Source organism: Leopardus geoffroyi, chromosome B3, assembly GCF_018350155.1.
Source record: "Leopardus geoffroyi isolate Oge1 chromosome B3, O.geoffroyi_Oge1_pat1.0, whole genome shotgun sequence".
NCBI lineage: Eukaryota > Metazoa > Chordata > Mammalia > Carnivora > Felidae > Leopardus > Leopardus geoffroyi.
The window spans coordinates 75,876,362-75,888,223 of NC_059337.1; positions in this window are offsets into that span (position 1 = coordinate 75,876,362).

Consider the following 11,862-nt stretch of genomic DNA (forward strand, 5'->3'; position numbering starts at 1 on the left):
TACACCAATAGACTGATCATCAAGACAGAAAATCAATAAGCAAACAGTGGCTTTGAATGGCACATTAGACCAGATCGACTTAACAGATATGTAGAATAGTGCAATACACGCTCTTTTCAAGTGTACATGGAACATTCTTCAGGATAGGAGAGTTAGGCCACAAAACAAGTCTCAATAAATTTAAGAAGACTGAAATCATATCAAGAATCTTTTCTGACCACAATGCTATCAAACTAGAAATCAGTTACAAGAACTGAACAAAACACAAGTAGATGGAGGCTAAACAACATGCTACTACACAACCAATGGATCAATGAAAAAATCAAAGAGGAAATCAAGTTACCTTGAGACAAATGGAAGTGGAAACCCACATCCAAAACCTGAGGAATGCAACAAAAACAGTTCTGAGAGACAAGTTTATAGTGATACAGGTCAACCTCAAAAAATAAGAAAAATCCCAAATAAACAATCTAACTTTACAGCTTACGGAACTAGAAAAGAAGAAGCAGAGCCCAAAGTTAGAAAGAAACAGTAAAGATTAGAACAGAAAAAATGAAATAGAGACTAAAAGAACAGTGGAAAAGATCAATAAAAACTAAATCTGGTCTTAAAAAAGATAAACAAAATCAATAAACTTTTAGCCAGACTCTTTGAGAAAAAAGAGACAGGATTCAAATAAAATCAGAAATAAAGGAAAAGAAATAATAACGGACACCACAGAAATACAAAGAATTATGAGAATATTATGAATAATTATGTGCCAACACACTGGATAATCTAGAAAAAATGGATAAGTTGCTAGAAACATACAATCTTCTAAAAATGAATCAGGGAGAAACAGAAAATTACAGCAGCTGAGGACTAGTAATGAAATTGAATCAGTAATCAAAAAACTCTGAATAAATTAAAGTCCAGAGCTAGATGGCTTCACAGGTGAATTCTACCAAACATTTAGAGAAGAGTTAGCAACTCCTCCTCAAATTATTCCAAAAAAATAGAAGAGGAAAGAAGACTTCCAATTTATTTTATGAGACCAGCAATACCCCGACACCAAAATCACACAGACACTACAAAAGAAAACTACAGGTTGATATCACTGAAGAACATAGATGTAAAAATCCTCAACAAAGTATTAGAAAACCAAATTCAAAAATACCACAATTAGGTGGGATTTATTCCAGTGATACAAGCATGGTTTATTATTTGCAAATCAATGTGATATAGCATTATTAACAAGAGGAAGGATTAAAAACCATATGATCATCTCAGTAGATGCGGGAAAGGCATTTGACAAAATTCCTCATCTGTTCATGACAAAAACTCTCAACAAAGTAGGTTTACAGGAAACATACCTCAACACAATAAAGGCCAATATGAAAAATCCACAGCTAACATCATACCATATGGTGAGAAACTAACAGCTTTTACCCTAAGATCAGGAATAAGACAGAATGTCCATTCTTGCCACTTTTTTCAACATACTACTAGAAGTCCTAGCCACAGCTATCAGACAAGCAATAAAAGGCATCTGAATTGGTAAAAAGAAGTAAAGCTGTCATTCTTTGCAGATGTCATGATAGCATAAATAAAAAACTCTACAGACTCTACCAATAAACTATTAGAATAAATAAATTCAGTAAAATTGTAGGTTACAAAAATTGATAAACAAAAATCTGCTCTGTTTCTACACACTAATAATGAAGTAGTGGAAAGAGAAATTAAGAAAATCCTATTTACAATTGGGACCAAAAGAATTTAAAAACCTAGGAAAGCATTTAAGAAGGTAAAAGACTTACATTCTAAAAATTTTAAGACATTGATAAAAGAAATTAAAAGTCACATGAATGGAAAGATATACCATACTCATGGAAGATTTACTAAAATGTCCATATTATCTAAAGAAATCTACAGATTAAAAGCAATCCCTATCAAAATCTCACATTTTCCACAGAACTATAAACAATAGTCCAAAGATTTGTACAGAACCACAAAAGACCACCAACAGTCAAACCAATCTTGGAAAGAACAAAGCTGGAGGCATCACAATCCCAGATTTCAAGATCTACTACAAAGCTGTAGTAATCAAAACAGTACATACTGGCACAACAATAGGCACACAGATTACTGCAACAAGATAGCCCAAAAGTAAATCTTCACCTATATGGCCAATGAATCTATGACAAAAGAGGCAAGAATATACAATGAGGAAAAGAGTCTTTCAATAAATGATGTTGGGTAAACTGGATCACTTTCTTACACCATATACAAAAATAGACACAAAATAAAACACCTAAATGTGACACATGAAACCATAAAATTCATAAAAGAAAACATAACAGTAAACTTTTGGACGTTGTCCTTAATAACATATTTATGATTATGTCTCCTCAGGCATGGGAAACAAAAGCAAAAATAAACTACTGGGACTACATCAAAATAAAAAGCTTTTGCACAGCAAAGGAAACCATCAACAAAACAAAAAGGGAACCAACTGAAAGAGTAGATATTTGCAAATGATATACCCAATAAGTGGTTAATGTTCAAAATAAATAAAGAACTTATACACCTAAACAGCAAAAACATACCAAGAAAATAACCTGGTTAAAAATGGGCATAGAAACTGAATGGGCATTTTTCCAAAGAAGACATACAGATGGCCAACAGATAAGTGAAAAAATGCCCAACATCACAATCATCAGGGAAATACAAATAAAAATCACAATGACATGCACCTAGTATCAACCAGAATGTCTAGAATAAAAAAAAATCACAAGGGTTAGCAAGGATGTGGAGTAAAGGAAACCCTTAGTGCACTGTTGGGGGGAATGTAAGTAGATACAAGTACTGTAGAAAACAGTACGGAGACTTCTCAAAAAATTAAATGCCTTGTGATGCGATAATTCCATTATTGGGTATTTCCCAAAGAAAATGAAAATGCTAATTTTAAATGCATCCTTATGTTTATTGCAACATTTACAATGGCAAAGATATGGACACAATCTAAGTGTTGATTGATAGAGACATCAAAGAAGATACACATATAGACACACACTCGTCTATTACTCAGCCATGAAAAAAGAATGAAATCTTGCCATTTGTGACAAGAGGGATGGACCTAGAGGGTGTTATGCTAAGCGAGATAAGTGAGACAGAGAAAGACAAATACCATATGATTTAACTTGAAACACATCCTTAATTAGAACCAACTGGCGGTTGTCAGATAGGAGGTGGTGGGGAAATGGGCAAAGTAGATAAAAGAAATGAAGAGGTATAAACTTCCGGTTTTAAAATAAAGCAGTCACAAAACTAAAAGGCATAGCATAGGGAATTATAGTCAATAATATAATAACTTGGTATGGTGACAGAGGGTAATTACACTTTTGTGAACACTGAATAATATTTATAATTGTTGAATCAACACGGTATACACTTGAAACTAACATTGGATGTCAACTATATTCAATTAAAAAATAAATGGGCGGGGCGCCTGGGTGGCTCAGTTGGTTAAGCGGCCGACTTCGGCTCAGGTCACGATCTCACGGTCCGTGAGTTCAAGCCCCGCCTCGGGCTCTGTGCTGATGGCTCAGAGCCTGGAGCCTGTTTCAGATTCTGTGTCTCCCTCTCTCTGACCCTCCCCCGTTCATGCTTTGTCTCTCGCTGTCTCAAAAATAAATAAACGTTAAAAAAAAAAATAAAAAATAAATGGGCAATTTGAATGTAAGAGAAGGAAATCCATTTGCTAGCGCTGGGGCATCCACCCAACTGGCAGGAAACTGCTGTAAGTTTATCTGGAATCGCAGGTGCTGGCAAGCTCCATTTTTTTTTTTTTTTTTTTTTTTTTTTGCATTCCTTTTCCTCCTTGATAATAGTGATAGTACTATGGTTCAGGAGCTCTAGCAGGCCTACGAGGGCCGTGCCAGTGAGTCCCAGGTCCATATCCCACACCACCTCCAGCTATTGTTCCCAAAGCTCTGGCAGCCTGTCCTGGGTCTTAGGTCCAGCACCAACCATCCCACCAGAGTGGCCCTGACATTAAATGTGCTGGAACACCCTGATGGGTATACTGGGAACCTCCCACCCTCCATCTCCCCACTGCCCAGGTCCCACCTGCTCTAGTTTCATCTGTCCCATTAGGGTGCCCTGGAACTGAGCTCCGTGGATCCCCAGCCCGCGGTCCCTCCTGCTGCAGCCATCCCAACAAAGCTGCCAGGTACACACAGTCTACAGAGGGGATGTTCCTACAGAAGGCCAGCCTTTAAGGACAGGAGATTCTGCCTGATTCATAGAAACGAACACAAAGTCAAACAAAATGAGGAGAAAAATATGTTCTGAGTGAAAGACAAGATAAAACTTCAGAAAAAAAAAACCCTAATGAAATGGAGATAAGTAATTCACTTGATAAAGAGTTCAAAGTCACAGACAAGGAGATGCTTACTGAACTCCGAAGACTGGAGAAACACCGAACTTCAACAAAAATTTAAAAAATATATATGAGAGAACAAATCAGAGCTGGAGAATACAATAACTGAAAAATATGCTAAAGGGAATCAAGGGCAGATTATATGATACAGAAGGACGGATCAGTGATCAGGGTAGTGGAAAGCACCCAATTAGAACAGCAGAAAGAAAAAGGAATTTAAAAAATTAGGACACTTTAGGAAACTTCCAACACAAAATGGAGCGTACTAACATTTGTATTATAAGGTTCCTGAAAGGAGAGAGAAAGGTAAGAAAACTTGTTTGAAGATTTAATGGCTGAAAACTTTCTTTACCTGGGAAAGAAAAACAGGTCTAGGAAGTCCAGTGTCCCAAACATGATAAAACCCAAGAGACCCTCACCAATATATATTATAATTAACATGGGAAAGATAGATATAGAATCTTAAAGGTACCAAGAGAAACAAATAGTCACACACAAGGGAACCCTTGTAAGATTATGAACTGATTTTTCAGCAGAAACTTTGCAGGCCAGAAGGGAGTGGCAGGCTATATTTAAAACGCTGAAAGAGGAAAACTTACAACCAAGAATAATCTACCCAGCAAGGTTATTATTCAGAATTGAAGGACAAATAGTTTCTCAGACAAGAAAAAAACTAAAGGAATTCATTACTGCTAAACTGGCCTTATAAGAAGTGCTAAAGGGTTGTCTTTAAGTGGGAAAGAAAAGGCCATAACTAGAAATTAGAAAATATATCAAAGAAAAAATATCACTGGTAAAGGTAAACATATGGTAAAGGCAGTAGGCCAGTCACTTAAAAAGCTAGTAGGAACATTAAAAGACAAAAATTGTAAAATCAGCTATAACTACAAGGGTTTTGTGTTAAGGGTTACACAAAATTTAAAACTGGAAAATAAGTCACTAAACACAAAGAACATGTCTGGGGATAAAATGCAGTGTTTTTAGAATGCTTTTGAACCTAAGTCACTATCAGCTTCAAATGGACCGATACATATGTAAGTTGATATATATGAACCTCATGGCAATCATAAAACCAAAATCCTAAAACAAACAAACAAAAATACACAAAAAATGTAAAAAGAACCAAAACACATTAGAGAAGTTCCAGTCTAAGATAGCAATGTAGGAAGACCCTGAGCTCACCTCCACAGACACACCAAATCTATACGTATTTACAGAGAACTTCTTCCTGAAGAACTGAGGGCTGATTGAACAGCTTCTGCACAACAGAAAATAGACCACATAGAGAAATGGCAAGAGAGTTGGAGACACAATAACAAAGGAAACCCCCACCTCAATGCTGCAAAGTGCAATGGAAGAGACAGTATTGAGGGACCCTGAGCAGGTTCATCTGTCCTTGGGCACAGGGAGAAAAAAAAAAAGCTATGGTTTATAAGAAAAACTAGAATATAAAAGATCCAACCCTAGAACTCTACCAAGTAATGGGAGAACTTCTGGAATACTTTTCCGATCTGAGAGGCTGCCAAGCACCACAATTTTTGTTCCCACTCCACCCTGATAGCATAGACAGGAGCAGGGTTGCAGGCACCATGGCTGGCCTACAGCCTTAGTGAGCACTGGTCCCCTAGCCCACATCAGCTCTGGACATCCTGGGGCACAGGGGGAAAAAGCTGCAGTTTAAAAATGTGACTAGAATATGAAGGAAATAGGCCTAGAACCCTGCCAAACGGCAAGAGAGCTGCTGGAATTCTCACTGGGTCTGAGGGGCTGGTGAGCACCAGGGTGTATATTCCTTCACCACCTTCACCACCATGGATGGAAGAGAAGTCCTGGTGCCATAGCTGACCTGCCAACTCAGTGAGCCCTGGGGCCCTAGCCTATACTAGTCCTAGAGATCCCACCAAGGTGGCCCTACCATGGCACACACTGAGATACCCCTGGTCCATGTTCTTACCATCATACCAAGGTGACAGAGGTGCAAAACACCCCAGGACACTCCAGGCGTATGCTGCTTTAGCTCCAGGCAGCTTGCTAGGCACCCCCAGTACAGAGCATTCTGGGCCCACCTGGCTAATACTACTTCAGTTCAAGCCAGTTAGGTAGGGCACCTTGCCTCATATCTACTTGCCCCTTCAGGGTCCCCCTGGGACACCATGGTTTCCACACACTTCAGCTTCAGCTTCCTCCCAGAGCACCTTCTTCATGAAGAGTATTAGGACTATTCTGGCCTATGCCCACTTTAGCTACAGCTGTATTGCCAGGGTACCCGCTATGCAGGGCACCCCAAGACTTGCTGGTCCACACTCCATGTCATCTTCAGCCATCCCACCAGGGTACTCTCTGCATTCAGAACCCCAGAATTCCCTGGCTTGTACCCCTTTAGCTTCAGCTATCCTGCCAGGGTACCCTCTGCTCAGGGGCACTTGGGACTGCCCCTGCCCACACTCACTTCATTTTTGGTCATTCCACTAGGGAAGCCCCAACACAGAGTATCACAGGACCCCCTGCCCATGCCAGACACAGCCAGCCAGCCAAAGTCACCAGACACAGAGTCTACACAGGGAATGACCATACACAAGAGCACTCCTTCAAGTTTGTAAGTAGCTGTTCTCCTTAATTCATGGAAACAAACACAGTAAGTGAAGCAAAATGGAGAGATAGAGGAATATGATACAAATGAAAGAACAAGACAAAACCCCAGAGAAAGAAGTAAATGAAACAGAGATAAGCAATATGCCTGATAAAGAATTTAATAATCATAAAGATACTTACCAAACTTGAGAAAGGAGTGGAAGAACTCAGTGAAAACTCTGATAGAGACAGAAAATATAGTAAACAACCAGAGTTGAAAAATACAAGAATAGAAATGAAAAATACACTAGAGGGAATCAATAGTGGATTAGCAGATGTAGAAGAAGAGATCAGTGAGATGGGAGATAGGGTAATGGAAAGCAACCAAGCTGAACAACAACAACAATAACAAAAATAATTTTAAAATGTGAGGATAGGCTAAGGGATCTTGTGGACACATTTGCATTATAGGATTCTCAGAAGGAAAAGAGAGAGAGAAGGGGGTAGGAAAACTTATTTGAAGAAATAATAGCTTAAAACTTCTCTAACCTGGGGACAGAAATAGACATCCAGGTTCAGGAAGCACAGAGAGATCCAAACAAGCTGAACACAAGGAAGTCCATAAGACACACAATAATTAAAATGTCAAAGGTAAAAGATTAAAGAAAAAAAATCTAAAGCAGCAAGAAGGAAGCAAAAAGTTACAGTGAAAACCCTTAGGTCTATCAGATGATTTCTCAGCAGAAACTACAGGTCAGAAGGAAATAGTGTCATACTTTCAAAGACCTGAAAAGAAAAAACAAAAACCTACAACTAGGAATACCCTACCCGGCAAGGTTATCATTCAGAAGAGAAGGAGAGGCAAAGAGTTTTCCAGGCAAAGAAAAATTAAAGGAGTTTATCACCACTAAACTACCATTAGAAGAAATGTTAAAGGGACTTCTTTAAATGGAAAAAAAAGCCATAATTGGAAGAAATTTATGAATAAAAATGTAAAAAATGACAACATATACACAAAATGTGGAGGAGGGAGTACAAAAGTTCTTTTAGAAAGTGTTCAAACTTAAATGACTATCAAGACAGACTGTTATATAATTAGGATCCTACATATGAACCTCATGGTAACCATAAGCCCAAAATCTATTCACAAAAAAATGAGAATGATAGCCAAGCATAACACTACAGAAAGTCCTCAGTCGCAAGAAAAGAGAGCAAAAAAAAGGTAGACAGAAGAACTACAAAAACCACCAGAAAACAATTAATAAAATGGCAGTAAGTACATACGTATCAATACTTATGGTCTAAGTGTTCCAATCAAAAGACATAGGTGGGAGAATGGATTAAAAAAAATAAATAAAAAAATAGCAAGACTCATCTATATGATGCACACAATAGACTCATTTCAGACCTAAAGACAAATACAGACTGAAAGTGAAAGGATGAAAAAGATATACCATGCAAAGAGAAAAAACAACAACAAAAAACAAAACCAAAACCAAACAAACAAAACTCTAGGGTATCAGTACTTATGTCAGACAAAATAGATCTTAAAACAAAGGCTGTAATAAGAAGAAAAGGATATTACATAATGATGAGTCGGTCCAACATAAGGGTATAACAATTGTATCTATTAATAAGTATCTATTAATTGTAAGTAAGTCTATTAATAGACTAAGGGAAAAATTGATAGTAATATAGTAATAGTAGGGGACTCTAATACCTCATTTATATCAGTGAATAGATCATCCAGGCAGAAAATTAGAAGGAAACAGTGTGTTTGAATGATACATTAGAGCTTATGAACTTCACAGATCTAAACAGAAATGGAATATTCCATCCAAAACCAAAATACTTATTCTTCTGCAATGTATGTGGAACATTTTCTGGGATACATCATGTTAGGCCACAAAACATGTCTCAATTAACTGAAGAATATTGAAATAACATCATGCCTTTTTTTCTAACCACATGAGATGAAACTAGAAATCACAAGGACAAAAGAAACTGGAAAAAAACACAAACATGTGGCAGGTAAATAACATGCTATTAAACAGCCAATTGGTCAATGAAGAAATCAAAGAAGAAATAAAAAAAAAATACATGGAGGTAAATTAAACTGAAAACACAAAATGGTCCAAAATCTTTGCGATGCAGCAAAAGCAGTTCTAGGTGGGAAATTTATACAGCAACACAGGCCTGCCTCAAGAAATAAGAAAAACCTCAGAAAAAAATCTAACCTTGCACTTCAAGTAACCAGAAAAAGAAGAATAAACAAAGCCCAGAGGCAGTAGAAGAAAGGACATAATAAAGATCAGAGCAGAAACAGAGACTTAAAAAACAAAAACCAAAAAAAAAAAAAAAAAAAAAAAAATTAAGTAAACGAGGAGTTGGATCTTTGAAAACATGAACAAAATTGATAAACCTTTAGTTAGACTCATCAAGAAAAAAAAAAGACAGGACACTATAAATAAAGTCATAAATGAAACAACAGTAACAACTGATACCACAGACATACAAAGAATTATAAGAGAATACTATGAAAAATTATGTGCCAGAAATTGGACAATATAGAACAAGTGGAACATATGCAATAGTCTTCCAAAACATCAAAAAGAAATAGAAAATCTGAGAAGAATTACTAGTAACAAAATTGAATTTGTAATAAAAAAAAGCAACTCCCAACAAACAAAAGTGCAAGACCAGATGGACCCAGAGGTGAATTCTACCAAAATTTAGAGTTGATACCTGTTTTCCTCAAAGCACTCCAAAATAATAGAAGAGGAAGGAAACCTTCTAAATAAATGAGGCCAGCGTTACTCCAATACCAAACCACAAAGAATACTACAAAAAAATAAATAAATAAAAAAGAAAAGAAAACTATATACAGAGATGCAAAACTCCTGAACAAAATTTTAGCAACCACATTCAACAATACATGAACAGGATCATTTACCATATAGAAAATCCTAAAGAGTCCACCAAAAACTTTTAGAATGAATGAATTTAGTGAATTTAGTAAAGTTCGGCAGAGAAAACACACAGAAATAGTTGCATTTCTATACACTAATAACAAAGTAGCAGAAAGAGAATTCAGGCTACAATTTCATTTTCAATTGTACCAATTACAAAATAAGAATAAACTACCCAGGAATAAACTTAACCAAGGAGGTGAAAGACCTGTACTCTGAAAACTTTTAAAACGTTGGTGAAACAAACTGAAGACAAAACAATTGGAAAGATAGTCTATGCTCATGGATTAGAATTACTATTGTTAAAATGTCCTCATTACCCAAAGCAATCTCATAGATTCACCGCAATCCCTATCAAAACATCAATAAAAGTTTTCACCGAACTAGAACAAATAATCCTAAAGTTTCTGTGGAAACACAAACATCCCCTAATAACCAAAGCACTCTTGATAAAGAAGAACAAAGCTGGAGGTATCACAATCTCAGATTTTAAGATATACTACAAAGCTATAGTAATCCAAGAGTATGGTTCTGGTACAAAAATAGAGACATAGGTCAGTGGAACTGAATATAGAGCCCAAAAGGAAACCCACACTTATATGGTCAATCTAAAACATGTAGGCAAGAATATACAATAGGGGAAAGACTGTCTCTTCAATAAATGGTGCTGGGAAAACTGGATAGCTATATGCAAAAGAATGAAATTGGACCACTTTCTCATACCATACACAAAAATAAACTCATAATTGTTTAAAGACTTACACGTGAGACACAAAACCATAAAACTCCTAGAAGAAAACATAGTAATTTCTTTGACATATGCTATAGCGATGTTTTTCTAGATATGTCTCCTCAGGCAAGGGGAACAAAGATCCATACAAATTACTGGGACTACACCAAATGAAAAGTTTTGCACAGCAAAGGAAACCATGAACAAAGTGAAAAGGCAATCAAAAGAATGGGAGGAGTTATTTACAAAAATATATCCCATTTGGGTAAATGAGTTAATACCCAAAATATATAAAGAATTTACACTACTCAACATCAAAAAACCCCCAAATAATCCAATTAAAAATTGGGCAGAAGATAGACATTTTTCCAAAGAAGACATACAACAAACACATGAAAAGAGATGCTCAACATCACTAATCATCAGGAAAATGCAAATTAAAACCGCAAGGTATTACATAACACCAATCAGAATGTCTAGAACCAAAAAAAAAAAAAAAAAAAAAAGACCAAAAACAAGAGATAACAAGTGTTGGCAAGGATTTGGAGAAAAAGGAACCCTTGTGCACTGTTGGGGGGCATGTAAATCAGTACATTCTTGAAACCAATATGGAGGTTCCTTAAAAAATTAAAAATATAAACACCACACAATCCAGTAATTTCACTGCTGAGTATTTACCCAAAGAAAACGAAAACGTTAAGGGACAGATACAGGCACCATGTTTATTGCAGCATTATTTACCATAACCAAGATATGAAAGCAACCCCAGTAACCATTGATAGATGAATGGATAAAGAAGTGGAATGAATATATATATACACATATATATATACACATATATTGATATATATCAATATTCCATTGTGTGTGTGATATATGTATCTATGCATATATATACTGTGTGATATATGTATATATGCATAGATATGTATATCACACTCACAATGGAATATTACTCAACCACAAAAAAGGATGAGATCTTGCCCTTTGAACAACATGGATGTACCTAGAGGGTATTAGATCAAGTGAGGTAAGTTGGACAAAGACAAATGGCATATGATTTCACTTATATGTGGAATATAAAAAAGTAAACAAATATAAAAATGTATACAATATATATTGTATAATATATACAATATATAAAAAATATAAATATATTTTTATTATATATA